This window comes from Chiloscyllium plagiosum, chromosome 4 (genome assembly GCF_004010195.1).
Source record: "Chiloscyllium plagiosum isolate BGI_BamShark_2017 chromosome 4, ASM401019v2, whole genome shotgun sequence".
In the NCBI taxonomy this organism is placed as follows: domain Eukaryota; kingdom Metazoa; phylum Chordata; class Chondrichthyes; order Orectolobiformes; family Hemiscylliidae; genus Chiloscyllium; species Chiloscyllium plagiosum.
Genome location: NC_057713.1, coordinates 5,304,883 through 5,314,451, shown reverse-complemented (window position 1 = coordinate 5,314,451; position 9,569 = coordinate 5,304,883).

The window sequence follows — 9,569 nt, the reverse complement described above, 5'->3', positions numbered from 1 at the left end:
TCCGACAAACAACCCTCCACCACCAACCTCTATCTTCTACCTTTGAACCAATTCTGTATCCATATGGCTCATTCTTCCTGTATTCCATGAGATCTAACCTTGTTAGTCACTCTCCCATGGGAACCTTGTCGAAGACCTTACTGAAGTCCATATAGATCACATCTATTGCTCTGCCCTCATCAATCTTCTTTGTTGCTTCTTCAGAAAACTCAATCAAGTTTGTGAGACATGATTTCCCATGCACAAAGCCATGTTGACTATCCCAAATCAGTCCTTGCCTTTCCAAATACATGTACATCCTGTCCCTCAGGATTCCCTCCAACAACTTGCCCACCACTGAGGTCAGGCTCACTGGTCTATAGTTCCCTGGCTTGTTTTTACCGCCCTTCTTAAACAGTGGCACCACGTTTGCCAACCTCCAGTCTTCCGGCACCTCACCTGCGACTATCGATGATACAAATATCTCAGCAAGAGGCCCTTTATACGAGAGCTACCTGTAGAATTTCTACCGAAGGAGTGGTGAAGCTGTGGAATTAGATTAGATGAGATTAGGTTACCTACAGTGTGGAAAAAGGCCCTTCAGCCCAAAACTCCACACTGACCCTCCGAAGAGCAACCCATCCACACCCATTCCCCTACCCCATATTTACCCTTGACTAATGCACCTAACACAATGGGCAATTCACCTGAACTGTGCATCTTTGGCTCAGAGGAAACCCACGCAGTCATGCGGAGAATTCATTACCCCAGATATCCGAACACTGAGTAAATTTAAGGAAGAGATAGGCAGATTTTTAATTAGTGCCAGATTGGAGGGTTATGGGAGAGCGGAAAGTGAAGTTGAATCTGGGATTAGACATAATCGATCAAATGGGGCTGAATGGCCTACTCCTGCTCTGAGTTCTTACATTCAATGTTTTGCAATATTGCTGTTGCATCCTCTAGATTTGCTTTAGCGCATATGGAGGTCTTTAAAATGAGAGAGAAAAGGCTCATTACAAGAACAGCTTGCAGACTTCCACGACAGTGCAATGCCTTATAATTCAACTTAAATGAGAAAACATCCAAACTGCTCATAGTCTTAAATCTCCACAGTAAAAGAAAAAAATTTCAGACATTTTTTCCTTGGAGCCTACCATGCTGTAGAAAAACTGCATGTGTGATTAAGCTACAGGGAGATGGATATTGTGATTAGAATGTGTGTGAGATGGCTCAGCAGAATATCGTTTGCAAAGTATTTATTGGAAAATGGCCAGTGAGGCTGGACATGAGGCAGGTTGATTGGTTCCTATCAAAACAGAACCTTCTCTTGTAATTGTTTAACAATGGAGTTTTATAGAGCTCATCATCAACCAGCGAGTGCAAATGTTCAGGAAGAAGTGAAGTGGATCGTGGAATTAATCATTTTATTCCAATTACAATTAATTTCACCCGATAGGTCTTGCTGCATTTGCAAGCTGCCAGGGAGTTTGGCTAAAGGATGGTTACTGGGCAGTAAACATCTCGGCCCGTGACAGTCTTAAAGCAGTTAGATTATAAAATCATGATGGGCATGGATAGGGTGAATAGTCAAGGTCTTTTTCCCCTGGTAGGGGAGTCCGAAACCAGAGGGCATAGGTTTAAGGTCAGAAGTCAGATGACACCGGGTTATAATCCAACAATCTCAAAAAGAGAAGTTGCTGGAAAAGCTCAGCAGATCTGGCAGCATTTGTGAATAGAAGAATTTCTCTTCACAGATAATGCCAGACCTGCTGAGCTTTTCCAGCATCCTCGGTTTTGTTTCTGATTTACAGCATCCGCAGTTCCTTCGGCTTTTATAATCCAATAGGTTTATTTTAAATCATAAGCTTTCAGCCATAAACCTGTTGGACTATAACCTGATGCTGTCTGAGTTCTGTCTTTGTCCACCCCAGTCCAACACCAGCACCTCCACATCATAGATTTCAGCTGAGAGGGGAAAGATTTATAAAGGACCTAAGGGGTTACTTTGTTCATGCAGAGGGTGGTACGTGTATGGAATGAGCTGCCAGAGGATGTGGTGGAGGCTGGTACAATTACAGCATTTAAAGGCATCTGGATGGATCTGTGAATGGGAAGGGTTTAGAGAGATATGGGCCAAATGCTGGCAAATGGGACTAGGTAGGATTGGGATGTTTGGTCTACAGTGGATGAATTGGCTCAAAGGGACTGTTTCCGCGCGCTATAACTCTATGACTCTATGGTCTATGATGTCATCCCTCATCACAAAGGAATTATACATTGAGGAAAGATTGGGGTAGTGGGTTCCACTCTACAGGGAAGATGTGAATGAATTGGAGAGAGTGCAGAAGCGATTTACAAGAATGGTTACAGATATGAGAAACTTCAGCGATGAGGATAGAGTGAAGAAATTGGGATAGTTCTCCCTGGAGAGAAGACTGAGAGGAGGTTTGGTAGAGATTTTTAAAATCATGAACAGGCTGGACAGAGTAAATAGGGAGAAGCTGTTCCTACTCATAAAAGGAACAAAAAATGAGAGGGTATGGATTGAAAATGAGGTGCAAAAGAAGCAAGGTTGATATGATGAAGACCTTTTTCACATAGCGAGTAGATAGTGGATGGGATACACTAGGTGGGGGATACACTAATGTGGGGAGGCAGGTTCAATAGAAACATTCAAGAGGGGCATTGGATGGTTATTGGGATAGAAATGTTGTGCAGGGATATGGGAAAAAGGCAGGAAATTGGCCCCAGGGGATAGAACCAAGTAGGGAAATCGACTTCCCTTACCTGGTCTGGCCTACATGTGACTCCAGATCCACAGCAATGTGGTTGACCACTCCACCATAAAATTTCTGTGATTCTGTACTGTCATTGGACAAGAATCAGGGGTGAGGTCTGGGGCTCAACTCCACAGCCATTTAGAATCAGTTAATATATCTAGACTTGAGCTCGTCTCAGTAATGGTGACCATGACAACAATCTTTGTTCACATGTCCTTTAGTGCAGGAAATCTACCTCCCTTACCTGGTCTGGCCTACATGTGACTCCAGACCACGACAATGTGGTTGACTCTTAGCTACCCTCTGGGCAATTAGTGATGGGTTATAATTTCTGGCCATGGACAGTGAGGAAATGTGAACAAATTACAACGAAGACAAGCAGCCAATTTGTGCATTGCAAGCTCCAGCAAACATCAATGTGACTGTAACAGGAATATACCTTGCTCTTCTTGGGAATTAAGGAGGGAATTTATACCGGTCCAGCCAAAAAAAACAGCAACTCGGACAGTGCAGCACTCACTGAGCTCTGTACTGGAGTTGAGCACTCCCATTCTGAATAGAATCCCTGACAGGCTATTCTGCCCATCGAGTCCGCAGTGACCCTCTGAAGAGTATCCCCACCCCATCCCTGTAACCCTGCATTTTACCATGGCCAATCCACCCCAACCTGCACATCTTTGGACTGTGGGAGGAAACTGGGCAAACCCACATGGACATGGGGAGAATGTGCAAACTCCACACAGTTGCCTGATTGTGGGATTGAACCCAAGTTCCCGGAGCTGTGAGGCAGCAGTGCTAATCACTGAGCCACTGTGCCACCTATGGTGGGCTGTGGGGGCAGAGTCCTTGTGCATATTTAAGGCTGAGATCGATAGATTCTTGATCAGTCGGGGAATCAAGGGAAAGGGCAGGAAGGTGGGTGTGAGGAATGTCGGATCAGCCGTGATCCTATAGAATGGGGGAGCAGGCTCGAGGGGCCAAATGGCCTACTCCTGTTCCTATTCCTAGGAACCCTCAACCCGCTGGCTCTGAGAGTATAGAACTACTGAACAAGAGAAAGCGTGTGCGTGAGAGAGAGAGAGAGAGAGAGAGAAAAAAAGAGAATGTAAGTGACAAACAATAGAAAGAGAAATAAGAGGAAGTGGGAAACACAATCAGAAATTTAAGTCGGGACTATTGAGGGTCAAATGTTCACATTTTTTGTCACAGCATTTCAAGGATACCTAATAAGGGCCAGTAGGTAAGGATTTGTATACTGTGAGTGGGCTAATCAGATTACGAAGAGATTAAGTCGATGGCCATTACTCATTTATGGTGACCTTGTTATTCATGAGTAATCTAGTCAAACCTACTCAGATGTTTTTTTTCCCAATAATTTTTGTTGCTGCCATATGTTAAAATTAATCTGGTAAAGAGCTGAGCTAAGTGAGCAGGAAAATGAATATATGGTGTGCTATATCTCTCAGTGAGCTGGTTCCTCTCCAGTTTTTAATTACTCAGTTCCTGAGGGGGTGGGAAGTCAGAGTGTTTTTCTTTGAAAATTGTCTTCAAATGGATTTTTAAAGTATTCATCTGCAAGCAGCATCTACCTCTGAACCTTCCTCCTGTCAAGAGCAGCTGGAGATAGAACTTAAGAACCTAAGAATGAGGAGCGGGAGTAGGCTGTTCAGCTCCACATACCTGCTCCTCCATTTAATATGATCATAGCTGATCTCCAACTTCCTGCCCACTCCACATAATCCTTCAACCCATTACTAATTACAAATCTGATTACCTCCTCCTGAAAGTGACTCTATACCTCATTCCTGATGAAAGGCTTATGCCTGAAATGTTGCTTCTCCTGCTCCTCTGATGCAGCCCGACCTGCTGCGCTTTTCCAGCCCCACACTCTCAAAAGCCCAATTGCCTTTTCTTTGAGGTATTTTGCCACAAAAACTGAGAGTTCATGCCAGAAATCTCCAGCAAAGTCCACAAGAGTTGATATCCGAAATGCTGCACTGTCTCTGGATGGGCAACTGAACAATAACTTGCTATTTATATTTATATAGCACCTTTGACCCTAATCTCCAGCATCTGCAGTCCTCACTTTCTCCTCTATCCCCGAGCATCCACTGCACACTGGGGAAGTGAATTTCACATGTTGGGATTCAAACCCTTGTCCCTTCCAGAACATAAGAGTGTCTCGAAGGACAAGGCCAGTAGATACATGGGAACACCACCCCCTGCAAATTCCCCTCCAAGCCTTTTAGCATCCTGACCTGGAAATAAATCACCGTTCACTGTCACTGGGTCAAAATCCTGGAATTCCCTCTCTAAGGGCATTGTGGGTCTAACTAAGCACATGGGCTGCAGCGGTTCAAAAAGGCAGCTCACCCCCACCTTCTCAAGGGGCAACTAGGGATGGGGCAATAAATGAATAAAGGCACTGGATGTAGGTTTGCTCGCTGAGCTGGATGGGCCATTTTCAGACGTTTCCTCACCATACTAGGTAACATCTTCAGTGAGCCTCCAGACGAAGCCCTGAGTAAAGGCACTCCTGTGTTACAGCCCAATTGCCTTTTCTTTGAGGTATTTTGCACCAAAAACTGAGAGTTAATGCCAGAAATCTCCAGCAAAGTCCACAAGAGTTGATATCCTAAATGCTGCACTATCTCTGGGATGGGCAACTGAACAATAACTTGCTATTTATACTTATATAGCACCTTTAAATGAGCAAAACATCCCAAGGAGCAATACAAAACACCATAAGACACAGGAGCAGAAGCAGGCCATTCAGCCCATTGAGTCTGCTGCCCCATTCAATGAGATCATGGCTGGTCTGACAATCCTTAACTCCACTTTTCTGCCTTTCCCCCAAATCCCTTGATTCTCTTCCTGATTAAAAATCTCTCTGTCTCAGCCCTGAATATACTCAATGCCCCAGCCTCAGCAGCCCTCTGTGGTAAAGAATTCCACAGATTCACTCCCCTCTGAGAGAAAAAAATCCCTCCTCATCTCTGTCTTAACTATAACCCCTTATTCTGAGATAATTTATCACTGAGGTGACGTTGGATCGGTTGACCAAAGCTTTGTCAAAGAGATGGATTTTCAAGAATATCTTACAGGAGGAAAGTGAGATAAGAGAAGGTTTACAAAGGGAAATCCAAGTCTGGGACCTCAACAGCTGAAGGATAGCCAATGATGAAAACCATGGATGGGAACAAGACCAGAATTGGAATTGCAGGGAAATGTTGGATTTAGAGATAGATTACGTACAGTGTGGAAACAGGCCCTTCGGCCGAACAAGTCCAAACTGACCCTCCGCAGAGCAACCCACCCAGACCCATTCCCCTACATTTACCCCTTCACCTAACACTATGGGCAATTTAGCATGACCAATTCACCTGACCTGCACATCTTTGGACTGTGGGCGGAAACCGGAGCACCCGGAGGGAACCCACGCAGACACAGGGAGAATGTGCAAACTCCACACAGACAGTTGCCAGAGGTTGGGAATTGAACCCGGGTTTCTGGCGCTGTGAGGCAGCAGTGCTAACCATAGGTTATAGGCTTGGAAGGGATTACAGGGATAGGGATCAGGAAAACCTTGCAGGGATTTGAAGACAAGGATGAGAATTTGAAAAATGCGATGTTGCTGGAACAAGAGCCAAAATGGGTCAGCATGCGTGGACCATAATAGGAGAAAGAGTATTGGGTCACTTCAGTAAATTCATACTGTTACACCCAGATGAGGTGGAGTGGGGGGGGAGGATTGGCTTCTCTTGAGTTAATTCCCTTGGTCAATCACAACAACTTCTATTTTTCAATTAAAACTGAGTTAAAAACTAACAAGCCAATCTAAAGTTATAGAGATTTACTATGATGTTGCCTGGTATAGAGGGAAGGAGAATCGACGTTTCGGGCATAAACCCTTCTTCAGGCATTAGCCTTTCCTGAAGAAGGGTTTATGCCCGAAACGTCAATTCTCCTGCTCCTTGGATGCTGCCTGACCTGCTGCGCTTTTCCAGCAACACATTTTTAAGCTCTGATCTCCAGCATCTGCAGTCCTCACTTTCTCCTGGTATAGAGGGAAGGTCTTACGAGGAAAGGCTGAGGGAACTGAGGCTGTTTTCGGTGGAGAGAAGAAGGTTGAGAGGTGACTTAATTAAGACATATAAGATAACCAGAGGGTTAGATAGGGTAGACAGTGAGAGCCTTTTTCCTCGGATGGTGATGGCTAGTATGAGGGGACCTAGCTTTAAATTGAGGGGTGATAGATATAGGACAGATATCAGGGGTAGGTTCTTTACTCAGAGAGGAGTAAGGCCATGGAATGCCCTTGCAGTAGTAGACTCGCCAACTTTAAGGGCATTTAAATAGTCTTTGGATAAACATATGGATGATAATGGGATAGTGTAGGTTAGATGGGCTTCAGATTGGTTTCCCAGGGCAGTGCAACATCGAGGGCCGAAGGGCCTGTACTGCGCTGTAATGTTCTATGTTCTAAAGTTTTCTTAAGTAAAAGAAAGAGGAATTTTATTATTTATTAACCTTGACTATTTACTTGATTATTTACTAATAGTAAAACTAGGACATTACTAGAAAAACTAGTAAATAGAGAAGTTGAATTGGTTAGGATTATGTTCATTAGAGTTTAGAAGAATGAGGAGAGATCTCATAGAAACTGATAAAATTCTATAGTGACCCAACAGGGTAAATACAGGAAGGGTGTTCCCAATGAGTGAGGAGGACAGAACCAGGGGTCACAGTCGAAGGATAGAGGGTAAACCATATGGAACTAAGATGAGGAGAAATTTTTTCACCCAGAGAGTGGTGAGCCTGTGGAATTTCTGTGTATGGTAAATAGGGCTATGTTAAAAAGTCATTTTCATGTGGGAGGTCATGTCTAAGAACTCTGTTAGAATTTTTTGAGGACGTAATAAGTAAATTAGACAGACGAGAGCTAGTGGATGTGATCGATTTGGATTTCCAAAAGGCATTTGACAAGGTGCCACACAGGAGGCTGTTAAATAGGATAACACACATGGTGTTGGGGCAAGGTACTGGCATGGATAGGGGATTGGCTGACTGGCAGAAGGCAGAGAGTTGGGATAGAGGGGTTCTTTTCAGGATGGCAGCCAGTGACTTGTGGAGTTCCGCAGGGGTCAGTTGCGACCACAACTATTCACATTCAACATTAACGATCTGAATGAAGCAATTGAGGATATTGCTGCTAAGTTTACAGGTGACACAGAGATAGGTGGAGGACCAGGTTGTTGTAGAAGCAAGGAGGCTGCAGATGGACTTGGACAGGCTGGGAAAGTGGGCAAAGATGTGACAGATGGGATACAATGTGGGAAAGTGGGCAAAGATGTGACAGATGGGATACAATGTGGGAAAGTGGGCAAAGATGTGACAGATGGAATACAATGTGGGAAAGTGGGAGGTTATGCACTTTGGTAGGAAAATAGAGGTGTAGTTTATTTTCTAAATTTGGAAAGGCTTTGGAAATCTGAATTAGAAAGGGACTTGGGAGTCCTAGTTCAACATTCTCTTCAGGTTAGTGTACAGGTTCACTTGACAAGTAGGAAGGCAAAGGCAATGTTAATGATGATAATAATGACAGGCCCTTCAGCCCAACCAGTCCACACCGACCCTCTGAATAGCAACCCACCCAGACCCACTTCCCTCTGACTAATGCACCGAACACTATGGGCAATTTAGCTTGGCCAATTCACCTGACCGGCACATCTTTGGACTGTGGGAGGAAACCGGAGCACCCGGAGGAAACCCACGCAGACACGGAGAATGTGCAAACTCCACACAGTCAGTTGCCCGAGGTGGGAATTGAACCCGAGTCTCTGGCGCCGTGAGGCAGCAGTGCTAACCACTGAGCCACCGTGCCACCCTATGTTAGTATTCATTTCGAGAGGATTAAAATACAAGAACAGAGATGTACTGCTGAGGCTGTATAAGGCTCTGGTCAGACTGCATTTGGAATATTGTGAGCAGTTTTGGGCCACGTGTTTAAGGAAGGTGTGCTGGCCTCGGAGGGGGGTCCAGAGGAGCTTCACAAGAATGATCCCAAGGATGAAGGACGTCGTATGAGGATTCTGGGTCTGTACTCGATGGAATTTAGAAGTAGTGAGGGAAGGGGCGAGAGGACAGGATTTGAATGAAACTTACAGAATACTGAGAGGCCTGGATAGAGTGGACATGGAGAAGATGTTTACACCCGTAGGAGAGACAAGGACCCGAGGGCCCAGCCTCAGAGAGAAGGGACAACCCTTGAGAACTAACATGAGGAGGGATTTCTTCAGTCAGAGAGCCGTGAAACTCATTCCAGTAAAGGGCTGTGGAGGCCAAGTAATTGATGTATTTAAGTTAGAGATGGATAGGTTCTTGATTAATAAGGGGCTCAAAGAGAGAGGGCAGTTTGGGATTGAGAAACAAATCAACCACAAGTGCCCCTGTATCTTCTGGAATCCACTACCACAGAAAACAGCCAAAACCAAAATGTTGTTTGATTTCAAGAAGGTGTTGGATAGAGCAGTTGGAACCAAAGGGATTAAAGGATGTGGAGGACAAGCAGGAACAGGCTGTTGAGTTGGATGATCAGTCATGATCATAATGAAAGGCAGAGCAAGCTCGATGAACTACTCCCTGATTCGAGGTAAAAACAATGACTGCAGATGCTGGAAACCAGATTCTGGATTAGTGGTGCTGGAAGAGCACAGCAGTTCTGGCAGCATCCAAGGAGCAGCGAAATCGGCGTTTCGGGCAAAAGCCCTTCATCAGGAATACAGGCAGAGAGCCTGGAGCGTGGAG